Source organism: Trachypithecus francoisi, unplaced genomic scaffold (genome assembly GCF_009764315.1).
Source record: "Trachypithecus francoisi isolate TF-2019V2 unplaced genomic scaffold, Tfra_2.0 Lachesis_group2, whole genome shotgun sequence".
Classification (NCBI taxonomy): domain Eukaryota; kingdom Metazoa; phylum Chordata; class Mammalia; order Primates; family Cercopithecidae; genus Trachypithecus; species Trachypithecus francoisi.
The window spans coordinates 109,303,400-109,313,447 of record NW_022681465.1 but is presented as its reverse complement, the minus strand read 5'-3'; positions in this window follow the sequence as shown (position 1 = coordinate 109,313,447).

The window sequence follows — 10,048 nt, the reverse complement described above, 5'->3', positions numbered from 1 at the left end:
GTATTTGTGAGCAGGAGATGAGATAATCTACGTCAAGTTGTTGGCAAACTATAAAGCTCTGTGCAAATGGAAGTCTTCAGGATAACTTGCCAGGAAGCGTGAGGGGGGCTCCAGAAGAAGACACAGAAACCTCACCCACTTTCAGGATTTTCCTGGGGCCCATTCTAAGCAACTATACTTAGACCTGCACACAGAACCACACCCAAAAGGGCTTTGCTCTTTCTATCAAGATCCTTTGCCCCGAAAGAACCTAACCCCAAAGGTATTCCCAGAGCTTGTCATTTTATAGAATGAATAACCAGAGGTTAGAATATTAGACACTAATTCTCACAGAATCTGTTTAACAAGTAGTTTGGTGGATAATTGCATTAATTATTAAGATTAAAAGTCTAAGACAATAAGGAGCAGAAATTTGCTCATTACCCAGATAGACCAGAACAGAGGAGGAGATTGTAGGGAACTATAGCAGAGATACCAGTTACTCCCCACCCACATCCTCTCCTCAGAGAACCCACCTCTCCTCCCCGCCTTGGCCATCCACAGCTGTCTGGACTGGGATGGAAGGCTGTGGTTCAGGACTTCCCACCTCAAAGAAGAAAAGCCACGGCAGGGCCATGCTGTTTCGATTGTTAGAGTTTGGACAGAGACACTGAGAAAGTCTGCCTTGGAAACATGAACCAGGGGGAATACATTGAGCCAGGCCTGAAGAACCAGTGCACATCAAAGCAAAGAAAGCCAGGCCATCGAAAGACACGGTGGTGAGACCCCTTGGTCCCCACCCACCATTTCACCAGGCCCTGTCTGTGTGCCAAGCTCAATCCTCAGAAAGGATATTTCTTGTAGGCTGGGTACATGAAATGTAATCCTGTAATCCCAACACTTTGGGAGGCCAAGGCAGGTGGATCGCTTGAGATCAGGAATTTGAGACCAGCCTGGCCAACATGATGAAACCGCATCTATATTAAAAATACAAAAAATTAGCTGGGTGTGGTGGTGTGCGCCTGTAGTCCCAGCTACTCAGGAGGCTGAGGCAGGAGAATTGCTTGAACCTGGGAGGTGGAGGTTGCAATGAGCCGAGATCGTGCCACTGCACTCCAGCCTGGGGGAGAGAGAGACTTCATCTCAAAAAAATAAAAAATAAAATAAAATAAATGAGGCAGAAACAAACAGAAAAAGTAATGGTGTTGCTTATGGTGAATGCTGGGGTATACAGCAATGGACCAATAAAGGGCTTCCAAATCAGTAAAGAGGAAGTCAAACTGTCACTGTTAGCTGATGATATGATCATTTACTTTGAAAACCCTAAGGACTCCTCCAGAAAGCTCCTATAAAAGAATTCATCAGTTTCCAGATACAAGATTAATGTACACAAAACAGTAGCTCTTCTATACACCAACGACTAAGCAGAGAATCAAATCAAAAATTCAACCCCTTTTACAATAGCTGCAAAAAAAAAAAAAAAAAAAAACTTAGGAGTATACCTAACCAAGGAGTCAAAAACCTCTACAAGGAAAACTACAAAACACTGCTGAAAGAAATCATAGACGACATGAACAAATGGAAACACATCCCATGCTCTTATGGGTAGAATCAATATTGTGAAAATGACCATACTGCCAAAAGCAATCTACAAATTCAATGCAATCCCCACCAAAAGACCACTATCGTTCTTCACAGAATTAGAAAAAAAAATTCTAAAATTCACATGAAACCAAAAAAGAGCCCACATAGCCTAAGCAAGACTAAGCAAAAAGAACAAATCTGGAGGCATCACACTACCTGACTTCAAACTATACTATAAGGCCATAGTCACCAAAATAACATTGTAGTGGTACAAAAATAGGCACATAGACCAATGGAACAGAAGAGAGAACTCAGAAATGAACCCCAATACAGCCAACTAATCTTCAACAAAGCAAACAAAAACACAAAGTGGGGAAAGGACACCCTTTTCAGCAAATAGTGCTGGGACAATTGGCTAGCCACATGTAGGAGAATAAGAGAATCTCTCACCTTATATAAAAATCAACTCAAGATGGATGAAGGACTTAAACCTAAGACCTGAAAAAATAAAAATTCTAGATTATAACATTGGAAAACCCCTTCTAGACATTGGCTTTGGCAAGGATTTCATGACCAAGAACCCAAAAGCAAATGCAATAAAAACAAAGATAAATAGCTGGGACGTAATTAAACTAAAGAGCTTTTGCATAGCAAAAGGAACAGTCAGCAGAGTAAACAGACAACCCACACAGTGGGAGAAAAATCATCAAAATCTATACATCTGACAAAGGACTAATATCAAGAATCTACAGTGAACTCAACCAAATCAGTAACAAAAAACCAAACAATACCATCACAAAGTAGGTTAAGGACATGAATAGACAATTCTCAAAAGAAGATATACAAATGGCCAACAAACATGAAAAAATGCTCAATATCATTAATGATGAAGGAAATGCAAATCAAAATCACAATGCAATGCCACCTCAGTCCTGCCAGAATGGCCATAATCAAAAAAGAGTAGATGTCGGCATGGACGCGGTAAACAGGGAACACTTTTACACTGCTGGTGGGAATGTAAACTAGTACAGCTGCTATGGAAAACAGTGTGGCAATTCCTTAAATAACTAAAAGTAGAACTACCATTTGATCCAGCAGTCCCGCTTCCCAGAGAAAAAGAAGTCATTATTCAAAAAAGACACTTGCACACACATGTTTATAGCAGCACAATTCACAACTGCAAAAATCATGGAACCATGATTATATATTATATATACATACCATGATTATATATTATATATATATATATATATGATCAAGCTGCCCTGTCTATTTTTCTGTGAGCCCACTTATGTCTTGAAGGTCTCATTCTTCAGGAGATCTTGCAGAGCTAGTAGACATTGCTGAGCATCTAACTTGTCCCAAGGGGTTTTCTTGATTCTAGAGAGAATAGAACACTACGATACATTGAATAACAGTGGGAAGGACATGAAAAAGGGATTTTTAATTTTCACGGAGGAAAGATTATGTTGTATAAATATAATGTGTATTTTCTTTTGGATAATGCATTTGCGCATATATATATATACACACACATACACATACACACACACACACACACCAAGGAATACTATGCAGCCTTAAAAAGGAATGAATGAAACAGCATTTGCAGTGATCTGGATGAGATTAGAGACTAATATTCTAAGTAAAGTAGCTCAGAAACGGAAAACCAAACATCACATGTTCTCACTGATATGTGAGAGCTAAGCTATGAGGACACAAAGGCACAAGAATGATGCAGTGGACTTTGGGGATTTAGGGGGAAGGCTGAAAGGGGGGCGATGGATAAAAGACTACAAATATGGTATAGCGTATACTGCTCGGGTGATGGGTGCACCAAAATCTCACAAATCACCACTAAAGAACTTATGCATGTAACCAAATACGACCTGTACGCCAATAACTTATGGAAAATAAAAAATAAAAATAAATTTTTAAAAAACAAGGCAGAAACAAATAGAAAAACTAATGGCGTTACTTATGGTGAATGCTGGAGTATACAGCAATGGACCAATAGATTTTTGTGGTATTTCTGGAGGGACTTTCTAGGTTGGCTCGAGTTCTTTGGAGACTGATAATGCTTGTGTCTTATTATGTTTGGTAAGTTCATACAAAAAATAAATTGTCAGAGGTAAAATTCAGTGTCCTGTGAATGGTGGGAAATGGAGATTAAAAAGGATTCATGTGCAGATGAAAGCTGAGAAGGTGAGAGCCTGTTTGGCTGCCATCTGGAGTTGATGGAGAAAAGACTTTTGGTGAGGCAGGGGTAACCGAGTTGACTATGACCAACAGTTCACCAATGCGCAGCTTTCTGAGTGATAATCATAATTGGGTTGCGCCTGTTTGTAGATAATGTCTCTCCTCAAGACAGGGAAGAATTCCTGGGAAAGCTGTATCCCTGACAAAATGTAAACATAAAACACCATGCTGCCCTCATAAGACTTAGATATATCTTTATGTTTCAAGACTTCCCAAAGACCTCTGCTCTGTGGTTACATTTTTATTGTTCGTTTTTTTTTCCAAATAGGACTTCAAAGGCTCTCCTCTTTACTTAAGAAGCTCCTGGGACCCTTATTCTTACCTGTGCCATATTTTTCTTTGCTTTCCTTAATATCCATATTTTTCCAAATATCCTGTTTCTAATTTTTGCTTTACAAAATTTCCTTTTAGATTTTTTCCATTTTAAAAGATAGCCTATCCTCATAAACTTGCAACCAGGGAGAAAGAAGGTGAATCCCTCCGTCCTCATGCATCTGCCTCATTTGCTTTTTTGGCACAATCAGCTGGCCATTGTGGTATTTCAGGCCCACCACATCTTATAACAATAATGTGAAAAGTTTAAGAGAACTGTAACCCTGAGGCTATTTGCAAAGTGTTCATTCTGTAAGTACAAAGTTTAAGTGAGTTTGAATGTCAGCTTATCTCAGATTCCCATTTGTAGTTCATTTAAATGATGCATACACTCCATTTATTGCTCTAATTTTCTGCAGGCAGAACTCTGGATTTGCCCGGATATTTCTGGCCCATTTCCAAGCCTCCACATTCCCAGTGATCACCTCCTCATATCTCTTCACTAGGATCCAAGGTTCTTCTCTCTTTGCCAAACTGCATATTATGTGGGGAGATTGGCGGTGCTAGGGGTTTTCTTTTTGGTTACTTCCTTACTTTCATTAAAAAAAAAAAAAAAAAAGCTGCCCAGCATGGTGGCTCATGCCTGTAATCCTAGCACTTTGGGAGGCTGGGGAGGGAGAATTGCCAGAGCTCAGGAGTTCAAGACAAGCCTGGGCAACACAGTGAAACTCCATCTCTACTAAAATACAAAAAATTAGCTGGGCGTGGCAGTGTGTACCTGTAGTCCCAGCTACTCAGGAGGCTGAGGTAGGATAATTGCTTGAACCCGGGAGGCGGAGGTTGCAGTGAGCTGATATTGCGCCAGTGCACTCCAGCCTGGGCGAGAGAGTGAGACTCCAACTTAAAAAAATAAATAAATAAAAACTAAAGCTATGCAGTACTCTCAGGCAGTAGGTAATGAAATACATCCATTTTTTAAAAAATCAAATGCTCAGGGAGTGCCTTCTGTAAACCAGGCACTGTGCTTGATCCTGGGGATGCAGTGACAACATAGAAATGATGACAATAGCAGCTGCTCTAGAGGTGCTTACAGTCTAGCAAAGGTGTCATAAAAGAGTGAATTATAGAGCTAAGGTGTAGCCTTTGGAGGTTCAGTTTAACGCAGTCTCAAGGAAGAGGTTTACGTGATTCAGAGATTTACACAGACAAACATTTTATTACATCCTTCTGAGGGTCATTTTGACCTCACTGTTAAACTTAAGGCTATTTCCTGTTGTTCTTAGCAATAATGAAGGCCGTTTGCTCAGCATCCTCCTGATGAGAACTCTGCATATATTCCAGTAGACAGCCATCAGGTTGCCCTTTCTATTTTTCCTATGAGCCCACTTATGTCTTGAAGATTTCATTCTTCAGGAGATCTTGCAGAGCCAGTAGACATTGCTGAGCATCTAACTTGTTCCAAGGGACTTTCTTGATTCTAGAGAGAATAGAACACTATGATACATTCTGAATAACAGTGGGAAGGGCTTGAAAAAGGGATTTTTAATTTTCAGGGAGGAAAGATTATGTTGTGTAAATATAATATGTATTTTATTTTGGATAATGCATTTACTCATTTGGATTATTAGGTTGAAGGAGGAAAGAGGACCTAAGTAATACGTTTTTCACCAGTAACTTTTTTTTTTTCAACTGAGTCTGGGTTTTGCTCTGTTGCCCAGGGTGGAGTGCAGTGGTGTAATCATAGCTCACTATAACCTTGAACTCCAGGGCTCAAGCAATTCTCCTGCCTCAGCCTCCTAAGTACATAGGGCTACAGGTGGCATCACCATTCCTAGCTAATTTTTAAAATTTTGTCAAGACAGGGGTCTTGCTCCATTGCCCAGGCTTGTCTCAAACTCCCGGCCTCAAGCAATCCTGTAATCCTGCTTTGGCATTCCAAAGTGCTGGGACAGGTATGAGCCACCATTCCTGGTCCATCAGCAACCTCTAGAGCCCCGATTGTGCTGTTTTGTGCTGTGTCCAAAAAAGGTTAATATCTGACTTTATACAAATGAAAGGTGCTGTTGCTACTAATGGCTGTTGCTTAGAGCGATGACTGACTGCATGTTAAGCATCTATTAGGACCTGGAATCCTACAATGTCCTATCTTATCTCCCATGATCTAGTTGAATGGTCTCATACTGTTACTACTTCTTTTTCTTTTCTTTTCCTTTCCCTTCCCTTCCCTTTCCTTTCCTGTCCTTTTCTTTTCTTTCTTTTCTTTTCCCCTCCCTCCCTCCCTCCCTCCTTTCCTTCCTTCCTTCCTTCCTTCCTTCCTTCTTTGTTTCTCTCTCTCTTTTTTTTTTTTCAAGGTCTCATTCTGTTGCCCAGGCTGGGGTGTGGTGGCGCCATAGTGGCTCACTGCAGCCTTGACTTCCTGGGCTTGGGCAATCCTCCCACTTCAGCCTCCCAAGTAGCTGGGACTACAGGCACATGCTAATATGCCCAACTAATTTTTGTGTTTTTTGTAGAGAGGGGGTTTTACCATGTTGTCCAGGCTGGTCTTAAACTCCTAGGAGCTTAAGCAATCCACCCACCTTGGCTTCCCAAAATGCTGGGTTTACAGGCATGAGCCCCTGTGCCATTCCTTCTTGAAGAAGCTTACTGATACACACAATAAGCCTAGTTCTTCTACCTTTTGACAACTCTCAAATCTTTGAAGGCAGCTGCTTTGCCACTAAAAATTCCTTATTTCCTCAAGAGTTCCTTATATATGATCCTTGCTGCCTTCTTCCCAATCCAATGGGACAATAAGTCCTACATTTCTTTCTTTGCATATCTCATACATTGGTCCCTTCTTTCTTTCTCTTCCAACAATTTTACCTGTAATTCTATGAAAATGAACTACTTCACCACAGACATGATAAAATGGTTGAAACCTTGGGAAATGTAACAACATCAGATTGATGTTTGTGATTGTCTTTCGGAGGACATGGGAACAAAACAGTGAGTATAATCATTGCCACTCATTTTGGGGCAGGGTTCAATGGGGACATCTAGTTTTAATTTTAGCTACAATTTACAAAAGAGACTGGAGCTTTTGGACACAGGAAAACAGTGTACCTCCTCCAAGTGTAAGGAGAGAGCTAATTCTAGGTGGAGCAAGTGCCTGTTATAGAGACACTTTTGTATTCCTTAGATCTTCTCCCCTCTTCAAAAACCATCAATGAGGCCAGGCACAGTGGCAAACACACGTAATCCCAGCACTTTGGGAGGCCAAGGCAGGTGAATAGCTTGAGCTCAGGAGTTTGAGACCAGCCTGGGAAACATGATGAAACCCTGTCTCTATAAAAATACAAAAAAATTTAGCCAGTCATGGTGGTGCACATCTGTAGTCCCAGGTACTCTGGAGGCTGAGGTAGGAGAATCACCTGAGCATGGAGAAATTGAGGCTGCAGTAAGCTGAGATCACACCACTGCACTCCAGCCTGAGCGATGGAGTGAGACCCTGTCTCAAAAAGGAAAACAAAGGCCGGGCGCGGTGGCTCAAGCCTGTAATCCCAGCACTTTGGGAGGCCGAAACGGGCGGATCATGAGGTCAGGAGATCGAGACCATCCTGGCTAACACGGTGAAACCCCGTCTCTACCAAAAAATATAAAAATTTAGCCGGGCGAGTAGCGGGCGCCTGTAGTCCCAGCTACTCGGGAGGCTGAGGCAGGAGAATGGCGTGAACCCGGGAGGCGGAGCTTGCAGTGAGCCGAGATCCGGCCACAGCACTCCAGCCTGGGCGACAGAGCGAGACTCCGTCTCAAAAAAAAAAAAAAAAAAAAAAAGGAAAACAAAACAAAACAAAACCATTAATGGCTCAACTTTGCATAAAGTATAGAATCCAAACTTCTGAGCTGCCTTTCAAGCACTAATACACCAGCCAAGCTAGTTTTTTTCTTGCCCACCCTCCCTGAAATAAATAAGCTTTATACTTTCCTGCCTTTCTTCTTTGGGTAAACCTGTTTTCAACATCAAAACCATCTTCCTTCTCTCTGCCTGGCCAAAACCAATAGTTCTCAATATTGATTACCTAACTCAGTTATCTGTTAAACTTAAAAATGAAGAAGGAGAAGAATAAAGGGGAAGAAAAAGGAGGGGGAGAATAAGGAGGATACAGATGAGGAGGAGGGAGGGAGGGGGAGAGGGAGGAGCTGCTAGGTATCATATTTCTAGGGTTATGACCCCAGTACATATATTTCTTTAAAATGCGTTGAGAACCTAACATAGATTGAAATAAAATAAAATAGGTTGAGAACCACTGTCCTGCCTTTAATGCTCAATTCAAACCCCCACCTCGTCTGGGAAGTCTTCCCTGAGCATGCCAGTGAAGAATAGTCCTTCCTGGTTGCCATTATGAATGCACTCAGTGGCACCTAACTTACAGCCTAGATGGCCCTGAGTCAGCTCAGAAGCTGTTTGATGATAAACCCAAGTGATTTTTTTTTCCTTTTTTTGAGGCAGACTCTCACTCTGTCACCCAGGATGGAGTGCAGTGGTGCCATCTCGGCTCACTGTAGCCTCCGCCTCCCGGGTTCAAGCAATTCTCCTGCCTCAGGCTCCCAAGTAACTAGAACTACAGGTGTGTGCCACCACGCCTGGCTAAGTTTTCTTATTTTTAGTAGAGTTGGGGTTTCTCCATGTTGGCCAGGCTGGCCTCAAACTCCTGACCTCAGGTGATCCTCCCTTGTCAGCTTCCCAAAGTGCTGGAATTACAGGTGTGAGCCACCGTGCACGGCTGAAGCCAAGTCTTATAATCTGCCATTCTTGGGCCACTAGTACAGCATCTTGTCCATAGAAATCTTCACAGATATTGGCCAGATGCAGTGGCTCATGCCTGTAATCAAGCACTTTGGGAGCCTGAAGGAGGATTGCTTGAGTCCAGGAGTTTGAGACCAGCCTGGGCAACACAGCAAGACCCCATCTCTACAGAAAATTTTAAAATTATCCAGGCATGATTATTTGCGTCTGTAGTTCCAGCTCCTTGGGAGGCTGAGGCTAGAGAATTACTTGAGCCTGGGAGGTCAAGGCAGCAGTGAGCCGTAATTGTACCACTGCACTCTAGCCTGGGCAACAAAGCGAGACCTTGTCTCGAAAAGAAAAAGAAGCAGCAGCAGCAAAATGAAAAGAAATCTTCATAATGATTTACCAGTTATTGGCTCAAGGCGGCAGGGGCAGGTGTAACCAAAAATGGATGCAGAGCACATAATGGAGGAAAACCAATGCTGGGGTTTATTACAAGCCAGGATGTAAGGGCAGCAGCGAATTCTCTAACACCTTAGCATCCACAAGCAAAGGCAAGCTGCATGAGAGCGAGACAGAACTGCAGAGGAGCCCCCTGAGTCCAGGTAAGCTGAGAGCCGAGTCCTTAGAAGTGGGGAGAGGTGGATTCATAATCTGTGACAATGCAGAGGGGCCATGAGTTGCATTTTCAGGGAGTTGAGGACATAGCTTTTGTCTGAGGAGAGAGGCTGCCTTCTGGCCGAAGCAGATAACTTGGGTCCAAGAGTATTAAAGGAGAGCTCCCAGACTTGGACAGAGTGCCGGAAGTGAGGTGAAATACAGGAAGGGAGCTGCCCCAAGATGGAGGTGAGTGAGGCATGAAGAGATTGGAGGGGAAGCAGGCCGGCCTCCTCACAGAGACAGACGAGCTTTTTGAGTCATGTTTTAATGGTTCCTGAGTTATCTGAGTACCAGACTTACACATCAATTGACTTTCTTCATTCCATCTCCTAATTCCCAAGGCACTCAGGCACTTTACAACAGCTGAGCTTGCTGAGCGACTTACCGCGCTGCAGGGAAAGGGCTGGAGTGGGGCCGACTGCCAGGGACGCTGGGCCAGCCAGGCAGGAGTCTCCCAGGAAGACTCTGCAAAGGAGCCTTCTGTTG